The following is a 15,801-nucleotide window of genomic DNA, read 5'->3' as shown; positions in this document are numbered from 1 at the left end:
CTAAACACAGCCCAGTATGACGATGGAAAATATTCTGATCCTTATGACAACAGTGATACATTCAAGATCTCTCGCAATACAGCCCGGACCTGGAGCACTAAAAGACATTTTCTGATACAGCTAAAATATGCTGGCTGCAAGCTTACTCAAGAACACTGAGCCCTGTCTCTGCGGGTATTCAGAAAACCCTGCTTTAAAAAAGCATGCACTATCCAAACCTTGCAAAAGCAAACTGGCCAAGAGCCTTGTGCAACGATCAATAACCTTGGGTACACTGACACCCAAATTCACGGTCCTGAAGACCAATGCAGCAAATACCCAGAACCATAGGCTGGAGCCCCAAGAAAACTAACGTGCTTCCCTCTCCACCGCCCTCTGCCGCAGGGAGAGAAGCGGAGGCAGGAGAGTGAACGAGGCTTACCAGCTCTGAAGATGCGCCGTGACCTCTGGCTACTCGGCGAGAGCAGGGCCAGGAAGGCGCTAGTGCGGCCGCTGCCCGTGCGGACTCTGTCCCTGGTGCATTCCTTGCATTCCAGCACAATCTGTCGCCAGCCTACAAGCTGGCAGTGCGCGTCGCCCGTTGGACACACACACCTGCCTATCGCGGCGCCCAGAGCAATCGCGGCGCCTCCGCTGCCCGCGCTCGCCGGGTGTCGCACTCAGTTACCACGACGCCAAATCCTGCCCCCGCCACTAGTCCTCTCGTTTCCCAAGGAGTAAGAGGGGACAGGGACCCAAGATCCACCGATGGGTGCAGCTGCTCGCTCCAACTCCTGGCAGTGCAAAGAAGCAGGGCGGCACGGGAGGGCAGCCCGGAGCCTTAAGGCTGGGGCGCCCGCGAGGGAGGAGCGTGCGGTTTGCAGCCGTGAGCTGGGAGCCCTGGACCCTTCGGGCGGTCGCCACGAGCACCAGTGCAGCTCTGGGGGCCCGGGCGACACGCCGGGCGAGCGTGGGAGGCACGGTAGGCGGTTGCTTCGCTGGAGCGAGGAACGGACCCACAGAAGAGCGGCCCCGGGCACGACGGCGCGCGGGAGCCGCGGGGCTCAAGTTCGAGAAGCGGTGGCGCGGTGCGGGAGGAAAAGCGGCCGCGCCGAGCTGTGCGGGGCAAAGTTGTGCGCCGCCGGGGGGAGGGGAGAGGCGGGCGGGATGGCGGAGCACGCGGCGGGGACAGAGAGACCGGAGCCAGGGAGCCGCGGGGGGCGCCCGGCCGCCGCCAGGTCCTGGCTCGACGCGCCCTGAGCAGCTCGCACCCCACAGTCCCGTGCCCTCCCGCCAACCCCGCGCACTTACTTTCCACCTCAGGCGGAGGCCGTTGTCGCTCCAGGGACCAGGGACATCCGCGCCGAAGGGTCGCCGCTGCGGCACCCGAGCAAACTGGCCGAAGTGCAGCAGCCTGACCGCTGCCCTCCCCTCCCTCCCCACCCGCCCCCTCCCCCGAAGAGGCTCTCCCACCACCCCGGTGGCGGCGGCAGCTCGCCTCTACCCCGTGCCCATAGTGCCGCCGCCGCGGCTGGCGTCCACGCGCACTCAGCCCCGGAGCCCTCTAGACTGCTCGGAGGCCGCCGCCCCGCCGCCAGCCCGCCCGCCCGCCCGGCCAGTCCCGGCACCCGGGAACGTCAGCACGCTGCCGTCCCCAGACAGGCTCCGCGCCCGCCCCATTGGGCGGAAAGAGAGGGCCGACCCTCCCCATTGGCCCGGCCCTCATATTGAACTAGCCAATGGGAGCTGCGGTTTCAGGTCGCCATGGAGACCGATGCTGTTAAGTGCGAGAGGGCCAGGAGAAGGTGGGGAGTGAAGATGAAGGTGTCTGTAGCCTCCGGCGCGGGAGGGGGTGAGGGGGAAGGAGTATTAGGGGATTCCCGGGCAAGGGCTCTAAAATCGGGCAGGTCTTGCTTTTGAGTATTGCCAAGACTCTGCATGGTAGGGCTTGTCCCCAGCGTCAAAGGCAGAAGCAACTGAGCCCCTGGACTTCTGCTTTACATTGAGAGCTCAGGAGTGGGCGTTTCATTTTTTCCTGCATCTGGGGAGCCTGCAAGGCTATGCATTTTGACCTTTGAGATCTGTGCAACCCGGTGAGTTTCCACTCCATTCCTTAAATCTCTGCTTCTTCCTGACGTCACGGAGTCACTCGAATTCTTCCTCCAACCACTCCCCCTTCCCTGAGTCGACATTTCCTCAGATTTTTGGTTCTTCGAGCCTATAGCCTCCCCCTCCCCCCGCAACGAAAACAGGATTTCTTGCACGAGGTATTTTGGTAAAGAAATGAATGGGGTTGTGTTAAAGGATCAACCCACAACAGAATGAGTTCTCTGCTTCCCAAAGCAGCAAGTCTGATCTCTCCTCTCTCCTCCCTCTTGTACTGTGTGGTTTCTGTGCTGAGCTTGGCAGGTGCATGCTCTTCCCAGTTTGTCTCAGGCTGGAGAAGTGCCAGAATCCATCCCAATGATTTCGCAAAAGAAAAATAGATTACAAATGATGGATTTTTGCTTTCTGACTGTTTTTCAGATTATTTCTAAAATTGGTAAAGAAATGATGAACTGGGACAGGGAATCATACTCACCCAAATCTTGACCTTTAATAATGAGTGCTCTACTTTCATTTAAATCGTTTTGTGCTAGTTTGCTTGTGCTAATTATTTTTGATGAGTGATGTTCATAATTAGACGGTAGCCATTAGTCTGTAACTTTTACACATGCTATTGCTTCATAACATATTTTAAAAATAGTATCACTCTAGCATATAGCCGCCGATATATTCATGTTTCTTCTTTTGGTGGCTTTGTTATTTTCATAATATCCTCTTTAATACAAAAAATTCTTTATACTACTTCCCCTCAAAATAAGGGATCATATTAGTTTTTCCTTGTTATATTTTGTCGGAAAAGCTGGTAGGAATTTTGACATTACAAATATTTTGTTGTGAGTAGCAGATTATTGTGTGCACATGCTCTATATATCTAACTTACATTCTGAATTTTAATTGGATGGTATGTTTTGGCTTTTATGCTATAAAATATAGCCTAAGAAATGTTAATATGGCAACTTGATTGGAAAAAAAATCTCCTTGGTACTTATTGTAAACTTGAATTTAATTGACAGTCCCGTGCAGAATTGGACTGTGGGCCAAAATGAGTAAGCATGTGAATATATCACTTAAATATTTTAGAATTAGGGTGGAGCCAGCAAGCAGTAAGGTTGGAAGGAAAGATATTTCATGGCTTGTCATTCGGAAAATTATCTGCTTTTGAGTTTTTCTTGTGTTTATTGTTGTTGTTGTTTGCTTGCTATTGTGTTTGTTTATAGAATGGAAAAAAGTTAAAATGCAAGGATAAGTAAGACATTTTAACTGTATAGTCAAGATACCAATAATTTGTTTGTTCTTAATTTAATACTAAATGAATGTAATATTTGCCTACTCAAAGGAGAAAATGGGTCTCTTTATTCCTCCTTCATAGAAAGAAGGAAAAAAAAGAACCAATTTTGGTTTTACTGTAAAAATTATTTTTTTGTACATTTCTCAAAACACATATCTGTCAAATATGTTTCTATCATTTTTATATGTTCAACCTACATGTCATTTCCATTGTCAGTAATTAAGATGTTGCTGAAACCCATCAGGAATAATGGATGTCTCCTAAATCTTTTGTCATTCAATATTATTATTTTTTCCTTGTTACATTTAGTGGAAAGAGGTTTTTTTTTTTTTTTTTTTCTTTTTTGTTGTTTTTTTTTTAACTTCTCCTAGAGAACCCCTCTCACATCTGCCTCATTTCTGATCATCAAGTCTGCACTGTCCTGAGGATCCCTCCACTTTGCAAGAGATCTTAAGATTCTGGGAATCTGACAAGAGGCCCTTCAACTCACTTTTTGTACAGCCTAGTCTCAGTTTCTACAGCTCTTTGTCTCCATCTGTTCTTATTGAAAAGGGCCCTGATCCTCTTCTCTGCTCAACTCCAACTGTGCTACCAAATGCACACACTCTTACCAACAGGACTTTTCTCTGTCGCTTATACTTTCTCAGGCTGCCTTTTATACCCTCTCCCAAGCTTCTCCCTTAGGCTCCCAAATATCTGGTCTTTTATGGATCAGTTTTCTGTGTAGCCTCTCTCTTCATATGCTGACCTTTCCTTTCCCAGAAGCAGTATACAGGAAGATCTCTGCTTTTTCATGCCAGTTGCTTTGACCCTGAGTACAACTGAAATTGTTCTGAAAGTCACGCCCTCTGTCTACAAAAATCTCAGCTGGTTTTGCCGACTAAGTTCTCTCATCTAACAATGTCCTTTGGACCAGGAGTAGGGTACGTGTCTATAATTGCAGCACTTGAGAGTTCAGAAGGTCATCCTCATTCCTCTCTACATAGTAAGTTTCCAGACAACCTTGGCTTCCTGAAACCCTGTCTCAAACAAACAAATGAAAACCAAAGTTTTTAACTTGGCAGGATTTGGAATCACTTGGGAAGGTAGGGTTTTTTTTTAAAAAAATATATAAACAGAAGAGGTTATTTAAATATAAATAAATGTATTCACTACAAGACTGTCACATTCAGGGCTTAACACATTTAAAATGAGATCTATGAGTCAATGATAGCTAAAGTAAACTCATCAGTGTTACATCATCAATAAGAGAGAAATCATGGCTACCTCTGACATGCTGACTATAGGGGTTAATTATTTTTTAACATTTTATCATTTTATTAATTATTTAATTATTAAATAATTTAATTTTATTAATCATTCAATGTATCCTATTTTATATATCATAAATATCATATCACATATAAATATATTATCTATTTAAAATATATAATATAATAAATTGAATAATTTCATTATTAAATTTAAATATATTTCCATCATGTATGCTCTTTCCCTCCTTCAAGTTATCCTAGCTCTTCCTTCCCTCCATACTCACCCAACTTTAATTTCTTTCTCAAACATAAACAAAAACTCAATACAGGACCCTCCCAAACCAAGAAAATGAACTCTCCTCACCCCCCCCCCAAAAAAAACCACAACACCAAAACTTTAATCAACTAAAAACATTCAAAAAAAAAAAAAAAAAGGAAGGAAGGAAGGAAGGAAGGAAGGAAGGAAGAAAGGAAGAAAGAAAGAAAAAAGTTAACTGTGGAGTTCATTATAAAGAAAGGAAGGAAGGAAGGAAGGAAGGAAGGAAGGAAGAAAGAAAGAAAGAAAGAAAGAAAGAAAGAAAGAAAGAAAGAAAGTTAACTGTGGAGTTCATTATATATTAATCAACTACTCCTGAACATTACAGCTTCTTTGGTGTGGTTGACACTCTAATGCCGGGTCACTCCATTAAAGAAAACTGATTTTCCTTCTCTCAGCAAGTACAAATGACAGTTCAGTTGTTAACCTTTACTCTATTGACTAGGTTTTCATTCATTCATTCATTCATTCATTCATTCATGTTTTAAATATAACAAGATGAAAACTATCACATTGAAGTTGGACAAGGTAAACCAACAAATGAAAAGAGCCCTGGAGAAGGCACAGGAACCAGAGACCCACTCATTTACACACTCCAGAATCCCATAAAAGCATAGTTATCATAGTTGGAAGTCAGCTTCCTGTAAGGACGTGGTAAGACCTACCTTGACATGGTAGGCTGTACCATCTCTGGGGCTAGGCCCTGCATTAAATGAAGGGGGTGGGGGCTAACAAGCTTTGCTTCTTGACTGGATGTCCTGTCAGCTCTCTGGAGCACCTGTTTCTGTCACTTCTCATATTTGGACTATAACCTGAAACCATGAATCAGAACAACCCCCTTTCCCCTCAGTTGCTTTTGTAGGGTATTTTATAGCAGCAACAGAAAAGAAGCTGGGACACCCCCCAATTTCAGGCTCTCCTAGAGGATGCAAACCTTGTCAGCCAGCCTGAGGATCCATTGAAATGCAAATGGCCCACTTGAGCAGAGAGCATGTGAACTTTCTTTCTAGATGTGGCTGCTGGGCAGCAGTGGTAGAAAGAGGGGCACCTACTTAGACTGACAGGGTTTAAGAAGAATGAAGACTTTGGGCAACTTGACCTCAGGATCAGAAGAAAACAGCAGAACTCCAAGAAACTTGTACCACTGGCAAAAAGAAGATGACCCAAGCTTTTCAAGGACTAGTAAGACTGCAGTACTTTTACAGTGTCCACTATTTTCCTCATGACACTTAGAAAAAAAAATTCCTTTTTGAAATGTATCATAGAAAGGAAGCCATGGAGGATATTGCTGTTTGATATCTCTATAGTAGGTAGGTAGGATACCTCTATGGTAGGTAGTGATGGCAAAATCTCTGAGAATGCACCAGTGCTGGTAGCTTTTATTATTGAAGAGGGATGTTTAAAAAATCAGGCAGGTGGGGAATGAGGTAACAGCAGCAGAACCTGATCCTGGGGACAATGGCCAGGGCTCAAAAATAGTTCGGCTCCACTGTGCAGATGCACCGCATTTTCTTTATCCATTCTTCAGTTGGGGGACATCTAGGTTGTTTCCAGTTTCTGGCTATTACGAATAAAGCTGCTGTGAACATAGTTGAGCAAGTGTCTGTGGGATGGTGGAACATCTTTTGGGTATATGCCTGGGAGTGACATAGCTGGATCTTGAGGTAGAGTTATTCCCAGTTTTCTGAGAAACCACCAAATTGATTTCCAAAGTGGTTGTACAAGTTTGTACCCCCACCAGTTTGTACTTCCATGGAGGAGTGTTCCCCTTGTTCCACATCCTCACCAGCATGTGCTACCTCTTGAGTTTTTGATCTTAGCCATTCTGATAGGAGTGAGATAGAATCTCAGAGTTGTTTTGATTTGCATTTTCCTGATGACTAAGGACTCTGTTGAGAATTCTCTGTTTAGCTCTGTACCCCATTTTTTAATTAAGTTATTTGGGTTGTTGGTGTCTAACTTCTTGAGTTTCTTGTACATTTTGAATATTAGCCCTCTGTCACATTTAGGGATAGTAAAGATTCTTTCACAATCTGTAGGCTGTCATTTTGTCCTATTGACAGTGCCCTTTGTTTTATAGAAGCTTCATGAGGTCCCATTTATCATTTGTTGATCTTGGAGCCTGAGCCATTGGTGTTCTGTTCAGGAAATTGCCTCTTGTGAGATTTAGTATATCCAGTTTTATGTAGAGGTCCTTGATCCACTTGGACTTGAGTTTTGTGAAGGATGATAAATATGGATCTATTTTCATTCTACACGTAGACATCCAGTTAGACCAGCACCATTTGTTGAAGATGCTTTCTTTTTTCCATTCTATGGTTTGGCTTCTTTATCAAAAATCAAGTGTCCATAGGCTTGTTGGTTTATTTCTGGGTCTTCTATTTGATTCTATTAATCAACATGTGTTTCTGTACCAGTACCATGCATCTATTAAAAATAAAGAGACCATGAATTTTACAGGCAAATGGATAAAATTTGAGAATATCATCCTGAGTGAGTTAAACCAGTCCCAAAAGGATATGCATGGCAGGAGCCTTGCATGGCTGTCCTCTGAGAGGCTCCACCCAGAAGCTGACTCAGACAGATGCAGACACCCACAGCCAAACAGTGGATGGAGCTTGGTAACTCTTAAGGAAGAATAGGAGGAAGGATTTCATGCACTGAGTGGATAGGAACTCCACAGGAAGACCAAGAGAGTCAACTAACCTGGACTCTTGAGGCTCTCAGAGTCTGAACCACCAACCAAAGAACACACACAAAGGATGGACCTAGGCCTCCTCACATATATGTAACAGATGTGTAGCTTGGTCTTCATATGGGTCCCAAAAACTGAGCAAGGGCTATCCCAACAGCTGTTGCCTGTAAGTGGGATATGTTCTTCTAGCTGGGCTGCCTTGTCTGGCCTCAGTGTGAGAGGAAGAGCCTAGCCTCACAGAGGCTTGAAGTGCCAGGGTAAGGGAGATATAAAGGGGAGCTTCCACCCACACAGAGGAGAAGGGGGAGGGATTGGGTCAGGATTTTGGTAGGGAATCACCAGAAGGGGGCAGTGAATGGGATGTAAAGTGAATAAGTAAAAAAAAAAAAAAAAATTAAATTAAAAATAAGATAGTTCAACTCAGGTGGTTGCAAGATCACTGCCCCCACCTTCAGCCACATTATCTGAATATGCAAATCCTTTATCACCCTAAAGACCCTATTGGGTTTCCTAGCCCTGCCCCCACCCTCCACCAATCTCAGGCTGACTTTTGTCTTGGTATATTGTTGTGGCACTTGATATTTTGCCCCCTGGTGTAGTTGTTCCTGTGTAAACATTCTCCCCCAAGAGGATGCATTCTCTGGCACGTCCATGACTGTCCCTTGGAGTGCTTGGCGCCCTAAAGTATTCCCCACAGTGATCATTAATCACTCTAGGCCTGACTTCCAACTACGACAAACAGGAATCAGCAACGTCAGGAAATAATTAGAAAAAGATGAAATTAAATATTCAGTGTGGAAAATGAGAATCTAGGCAGAGTAGAGATTTTTTCTTTTCCTCTGTAGCCTTCAAAGACAGCAAGGCCTTGGAAACAAGAAAACATGAGTAGAAACAAGCCTGAAAAGAAGTGGATTCCTGTGGTGCTTTGTTCACAGCTCAGACTGTAAAACTCTATTTATTAGGGAAATCGATTGAAACTTAGCTTTACCAACACAAGGGTCACTTGATTTTTGTCTTCATGTGAAGCTTCAAAGTTGCACTGTCTTTCGGAACTAGATAAGTTCCTAAGAATTTAAAAATTTCACAAAATCAGAACGCCATCAAACATTTGGTATGTGTAACAGACATCTGTAACGTGTGATATTCAGGCTTCCCAGACCTCCTCCACACAGCCTTTGAAGGGGACAGTCCCATGTGACTCATGATCCTGTCCCCCCTCACAGCAGCAACCTTATGGGGGCCTAATCTAATCTAATGTAGCCAAGCCACTGGCTGTTTACCTGTGACTGTAATGGCATCAGCCAGTGTCTTCTGGCAATGCAGAACCTAAAGAGCAAGCAAGCTGCCTTGGCCCTGATGTTGCTATTGAAGGAGACCCCTGTTTGTTACCTCAAAATACCACGTAGGGGCTGGAGAGCTAGCTCAGTGGTTATGAACTCTAACTGCTCTTGCAGATGACCTGAGTTCAGTTCCCAGCACCCATGTTTAACAGCTAATGACAATTAGTAACTCCAGCTCCAGGAGATGAGACACCTCTGGTCCCTGAAGGCAGTAGAAGTCACATGTACATTCCAGCCCTGGCCCTGACACACACACACAAAATTAAAAATATATTTTTTCTAGTGGATATATTCCCCACTACATTTGCAATAAAACTCAGTGATTGGGCAGTATGAGAGGTAGAGTGAGGAGTTGGGAGGGGAGAAGGAGAGGAAGAGAAGGAAGAAAGAGGCTAGCGACCATGAAGGAAAAAGGATGGATCGAGAGGAGTCTTGGGTAGCAACTTATATCTACGGTTAGATATTGGGTAACTATTCTAATTATGTGGCCTCTTGTTAATTGAGCATTTCCAAATATATAAATCCATTGGATGATCTTTAAGCATTAAGAGTCTTCATTTTACTGGGTACTGCAAGGATGGAGGGTATTGTCTGGGACTCATCTGAGCTTTGTGGGGATAGCGTGGTGGATTGGCAGAGCCAGCCACCATGCTTGTGTCTTCTGGGTCCAGTTGTGGTGTGCTTGGCTTTTGGCTGCTTCTAGTGCAGAACATGGTGGCCAGAGCTAAGCAGAGCCACCCTGCCGATTAGATAGTTGGCCCGCACTGTGGCATTTCTAAATATTGCTCGTTACATACATACATACATACATACACACACACACATATACACACACACATGCGTGCACACACACTAGAACATGAGCCTTTGCTTGTCAAACTTCTGGTTCTGTGAGCAGTGGTGGGGAGACGCAGCTCAACTTAGCCACTAGCAGTTCAGGGTCCTCCTTGTTCCCTTGGAGATCTTCATGTAGGCCCCTGAACAAAAATGAACATGCCAGGTTTCTGAGATGGCTCAGCCTGCTGCCAAGTCTGATGGCCTGGGTCCAGTCCTAGGAACGCATGGTGGGAAGAGAGAACCAATTCCTGGAAGGTGTCTTCTGACGTCTGCACTTGTGCCATGATGCACATGGTAATAAATACGATATATATTTTTAAATGCCCATAGAAAAAATGGGAAGGGAGGATGCTGTGTCTAGTGAAACTATCCTTCAAAACAGACTGTCACAGCCATAGATGGACCTATGTTGAGCAACACAGAAAGGACATTCAGACAAGGGCAGGGAAACACCCAGCAACCTCCCTTTGGGATGCAGAATGCTATAGTTTGGATCTGGACCATTTCCCCAAAGGCCCCTCCATTAAGGCCTGTTCCCCAGAATGCACTGGTGCCTTTGAAGGGAGTTGTAGAATTGTAAGATTTCAGTCTTCCAAGTCGCTTAGCTTCCTGGCTTCCTCCTGTGTTCCCTACTATGACACCAGCACAGGCCCCCAAGGCAATGAGGCCAGGCCACTGTGGACTAAAAACACAGGCCAAAAGAAATGATTCCTCTTTAGAAGCTGATGATGTTAAATATTCATTGTTGCAACGAAAAGCTGATTAACATATAGCTCTTTCCTCCGTGCCATCCTGGGATATCAAATGATCATTAAACATGAAGAGATTGCAGATGACTACTATGAATCTGCTGCTACAAAGGGCTCTTTCAAGTTTTTCCCAAAGTAAATAATCAGAAAATAAGACCCTTTAGATTTTTAACTCCAGAGCTCTCTCTGGAGTTAAATGGTGGTCCAGGGAAGGAAGGAATCAGTCCATACAAGAGCTCTCCCCATGCAGTCCTCTGGCATGAGACCTAGCTCTTAGTCTCTCCCTGGACCACCATTTCCTCCGTAGACCTGCTCTCCTGACTTTGCCCTCAAGGGGCTCCCTGGTAACTTGTTACAGCTTCGTGCCCCTGTGTGGTTGGACTAGGAGACCAGTGACCAGGGCTTGCTAGTCACTCTACCGCCATAAACCATGATCCAGAACTGCCCTGTTTTTATAGTTTGATAATTGTTCTAAATAAAGGGGGGAAACGAATGGATACAGAAAAAGTTGAAATAAAAAAAATACTAATTTATAATAAACTGCTCATTAAATTAGCAGTAGAAGGGAACTTCCTCCATATCATAAGGGACATGTGTGAAAGCCCAGAGTCAAGTCTGTGTCTATCATGGAAAGACTGGCTTAATTCTACCAAGACTGAGAGTAGAGTTCATGGCCATAGCACTGTGTGTGCACCTCTTCTTAAAGGCAAAGGATCAAAAAGACTTAGTAACTGAATCAGAGGGTTGAATGAGGTCATCCACACACATCCCCACTGTTCAGCACTATGCTGACCATCCTAGCCAGTGAAATAAGGAGGAAATAACAAAATCTAACAGAATATAGATCAGAAAGGAAAAGAAACTAAAGCTACCTACCTTTGTTCACAGACGCCATGATCTTGTTCACAGAAGACTGTAAAGAATATGTGTGTATGCACCAAACTAACTGATGAACTTCATGAAGTCACAAAATATATAATCATTATATAAAACCAGTTACATTTCCTAAAGTTGGGACTAGCAATCTGAAAATCAACAATAACAACAAACTCCACTCACATTAGTATTCATAGCAATAGAAACCACAATCTTTATGCATTCATTTTAAAAGTAAATCATAGTACCTTTGATCTATAGACTCAATATGATCCCTGTCAAAATTCCAGCAAGCATTGTTGTAGCAATTGATCATCTTGAAGTGGAAATGCTGAGAAACAAGACCACCAAAGCCAATTTTTGTAGAAAGAACAAAGAATAATTACAATACTTAATTGTAAAACTTACTATAAAGCCGTGACAGCAAATACAATATTGGCATGATAGCCCCGTGGGTCAATGAGAAAGCAGATCCAAAAATTAGCCCTAGTGTTGTAATAAGTTTCTTCCAACAAAGATTCCAAGGCTGGATCCATGGGGGGAGTCTTTTCCAGAGGTGCTGCCGGGATGATGACACTGAATACTCCATCTGCACGGCGATGGACCCAAGCTCTTCACTCACACTGCACAGGAAACATGTCTATGCAGTATCCATCACAGACCTACATATGAAAAATGGAAATTAGAAGACTTTGGACAGGAGAGGAAAAAAAAAAAAATCTTTGTGTCCTTGCTCTTGGCAAAGGTTTCCTAGTTACATCTCCAAAAGCATGAACTATAAAAGAAGAAATTAATGAATTAGATTTTATCAAAACAGCATCACTTTCCCTGCAGAAGAGAGCAATAAACCAGTAGGAAAATGCAAATGCAAATGCAAGAGTGTGGGAGGGTTGGGCACACCAGAATTAAGCCAAGGAGCCCAATAGAAAGTGGGGCAAATGGGCCGAAGAGATGAGGCGGTGGTTAAGAGCACTCTCTGCTCTTGTAGAGAGTCATCCTCCCCAGCACCCAGGTCAGGTGACTCACCACGGTCTTGAACTGTCTTGACTTCCGGCTCTAGTTGACCTGACACATCTGGCTCTGAGGGCACAGGTGATACAGAGACAAGCACACACCCACACATATCATTAAAAACAAAATAAATCATTTTACCTGGAAAATACTTTAATAAGCACATCACTAGTGTGGTACTCAAGTGACCAGAAGCACATGAAGACATTCTCAACATCAATCGTGGTACTCAAGCGACCAGTAAGCACACGAAGATATTTTCGAGACAACAGTCATTAGGGAAATCATAATTAAAACCTTGATTGGGTTCCAGGGAATGGTTATAAACTTCTGACTGGAACGGAGAATGGTGTAACCATCTTGAAAAAATGATGTGATGGTTTCTCAAAAACATAAATGTAAGAATGCCATATGAGCTTTCAATTTTACTTCAGGAAAATGCACATCACATAGACTTGTACATGAAAAGTAATAGAATTTACTAAATAACCCACGTATCCCTCAACCTCTATTAACGCTGAGTAGAATACTATTCTGCTATAAAGAGTATGAGCTATAGACACACGCTAGATGGATAAATCTCTAAAACATGTGATATGATGTCATTTATCTAAAATTTCCATGAAGTTTAAACTACATCACCAGTGATTACCCTTGACCTGGGAAGGAAGGATGTCACAGGAGTTATGGATGATGGTTTTCTAGGGATAGAAATGTCCTCAAACTGGAGGGTGGTGATGTCAGCACAATATATTTTTATTAAAAACAACTAGATTGCTATAATGCATGCATTTTGGTTGAATAAAATTATGCCTCAGTAAAGCCTTAATAAATAAAACCTTTTTAATAATGACAAACACATATTTAAAACTCTGGTATATGAACACAGTAAATCTGGAAGTAATTTTGTCGTGATTGAAAAGCCTCCAAATGAGGCTTCATGGGACTTAGGTCTCATTTATTAAACATTTTAAAAAAATGCCAAAGAAAACTGGTTCACATCAGGAAATCTAGGAATTTATTAGAGGAAAATATTAAACTACAACCATTGTATAATCAGTGAATATAAGTGAAATTTGAGTGTCTTAATACGAAGTACAAAGTCAGTCCATGTCTGTTTCTGTTTTAGCTGTTTATATTCATTAAAGCAAGTGTGGGGAGAGAGGCTGACCCTGGATTTGAACCCTCCTATTACCTGATATCCTACCAAAATTTATAAGACAATGAACCATGTTAATCACATAAGTCTCATTAAAGTGTATGTGAATTGTCAACATTATTATACTTATCAATCATATGTACCTTCCTGTGTGTATATTTTTATATTTACATTTTATAATTTACATAATGTCAGGATGACATTAGATTTAAAGTAAGTACTTTGGAAACTATGATGTTTGTTTAATAATGGGCTTGTGTGGTGGGCTATGTTTAGTGTTCTAGCTCGCTTTTGTTGCTGTGATTAAAAACCCTGACCAAAATCAACTTTGTGAGGAAAGAGTTTATTTTGTCTCTTAAGTTACAGTCTATTATCCAGGGAGGCCAAGGCAAGAATTTAAGGTAGGTGTTGGAAGCAGAAACCATGAAAGAGAGCTGCTTACTGGCTTGATCATTCTAGCTTGCTCAGCTACCCTCTTAAAAGCCCAGACCCACCTCTAGAGATGTCACCACCCACGGTTTTCTATACCCTCCTACATTCCCTACCAAATAAATGCCTCGTGGACAAGGGCACAAGTCAGTCTGATCTGGGCATTTCTTCATTTTAGGTTCCCTCTTTCTAGGCATCTATGGATCATATCAGTCAACAGCTGGAGTTAATTAACTAGGAAATCTAGATGCCTCAGCTTTTCTGGAATACCTGTAGATAAATAAACTCTTATTTTCTGTTGTTTTGTTTTCCTAGTTCTCTTTTGTGGGTCACAGGAACTTGAAATAAGTCTCTGGTAAATTATATTCTGATCTTACACTTTGCTTTCTGTTTGCCTTGATGAACACTTAAATTGCCCACCACCGTTAAGTCCCATGTGCATTTCCAACACACCTGTCATGATTATTACTGTGCATTGCCACCTGAGGACAGTCAGGTGTCTGCAGTGCTGCAGCTGGAGACAGTGGTCGTCTTCGGACACATCCTCATGTCTCGATTGTAAAAGAGAAACAACAAAAATATGCAAAGCAAGCCAGAACATTTCTGTACAGAAGAGAGATGGCAAAAACGGAATCATTGACCCCACACGAAGTTAGTGCATTTATGGCCAAATAGGAATTCTGATGTTAGGAATTCTCCCAGTAGTCCTTGGGCTTCCTCTTCCTGTAAGCGGTCTGAGATGACCTCTGAAAATGGTTGGCTACTCTCTTGACCCAGAAAACCCCACAAAAGCATGCAAATCAAGAGGTTCGGATCTCCGTGTTCACTCTAAGAACACCCATGAAAACTGCCAAGGCCATCAAGGATATACACATCCAGAAAGCCACCAAGTATCTGAAAGATGGCACTTTAAAGAAACCATGTGTGTGGTTCCGGTGGTATAATGGTGGCATTTGTAGGTGAACCCAGGCCAAACGGTGGGGCTGAACGTGGGGGATCAGGGACCAAAAAAAAAAAGGGTGCTGAATTTTTGCTGCCCATGCTCAAAAATGCAGAAAATAACACTGAACGGATGGGTTTAATTCTCTAGTCATTAAACATGCCCAGTAAAGAAAGCACCTAAGATGCATGAGGACCTTACAGAGCTCATGGCCAAACTAACCTATACAGCTCTCCTGCCACATAGAGATGACCCTCACTGAAAAGGAAAAAAAAAAAAAAAAAAAAATGTCCCAAAGCCAGAAGTGGAGGTTGCACAGAAGAAAAAGATATTTCAGAAGAAACCGAAGAAACAAAAACTCATGACATGGCAGTAAATTCAGCATAAAATAAACGTAGGTTGTCAACCCCACCCCCACCCCACCCCCCACCCCTGCACGCTGATTTTAAAATTCTGCTTTCAGTGACTTAATGTGTAGCTTTGGGAAAGTCATCTACTGTTTCCCTGCCTCTGTCACATGTCCACAGAAATGAGGCTCTCTGAACCGCTCTGCTTTAAATGAGCTTTAAAACCACTGCCTAACTTCCAAACTTCAGCACAAGGATGTTACTACCATCCATTGAGGGGGAAGGCTGGGGATCTCAGTTCACACCAGCCTGTGTTCCCTCTCCCCTCACGCTGTTTGCCTTAGGCTTGACAATAGCTCACCTCTGATTTGAAAGGCCACAATCACTTTAATCAGCTTACCCAGCTTCTCCCGAATCTCATTTTTTGAGTTAAGTAGGGTAGGATATGTCAGAGCCTTACTGTAGAAAAGTACCAT

The 15,801-nt window shown here is 43.4% G+C and overlaps 2 protein-coding genes across 19 annotated transcripts in view; one reads left to right on the top strand and one right to left on the bottom strand.

Annotated features, from left to right (window-relative positions):
* Window positions 1-1,438, bottom strand: part of Pkp4 (plakophilin 4) — a 203,984-nt gene extending 202,546 nt beyond the window's left edge. For 12 of the 16 annotated variants that reach the window (XM_076928763.1, XM_076928766.1, XM_076928772.1 and 9 more), the window contains exon 1: window positions 1,291-1,438. The gene's annotated coding sequence lies outside the window, so the exon portion shown is untranslated. Of the gene's footprint in view, window positions 1-421; window positions 563-1,290 lie in introns of those variants that run through there. The other 4 variants (XM_076928764.1, XM_076928779.1, XM_076928782.1 and 1 more) reach the window with 4 other exon arrangements.
* Window positions 1,439-1,633: 195 nt separating this feature from the next.
* Window positions 1,634-15,801, top strand: part of Ccdc148 (coiled-coil domain containing 148) — a 261,767-nt gene continuing 247,599 nt past the window's right edge. The window contains exon 1 of one of the 3 annotated variants that reach the window (XM_034496862.2): window positions 1,634-2,072. The gene's annotated coding sequence lies outside the window, so the exon portion shown is untranslated. The remainder of the gene's footprint in view (window positions 2,073-15,801) is intronic. The other 2 variants (XM_076928783.1, XM_076928784.1) reach the window with 2 other exon arrangements.

The sequence above is a fragment of the Arvicanthis niloticus genome, chromosome 2 (genome assembly GCF_011762505.2).
Source record: "Arvicanthis niloticus isolate mArvNil1 chromosome 2, mArvNil1.pat.X, whole genome shotgun sequence".
NCBI classification, from domain to species: Eukaryota; Metazoa; Chordata; class Mammalia; order Rodentia; family Muridae; genus Arvicanthis; species Arvicanthis niloticus.
This window is presented reverse-complemented; position numbering and strand designations above follow the sequence as displayed.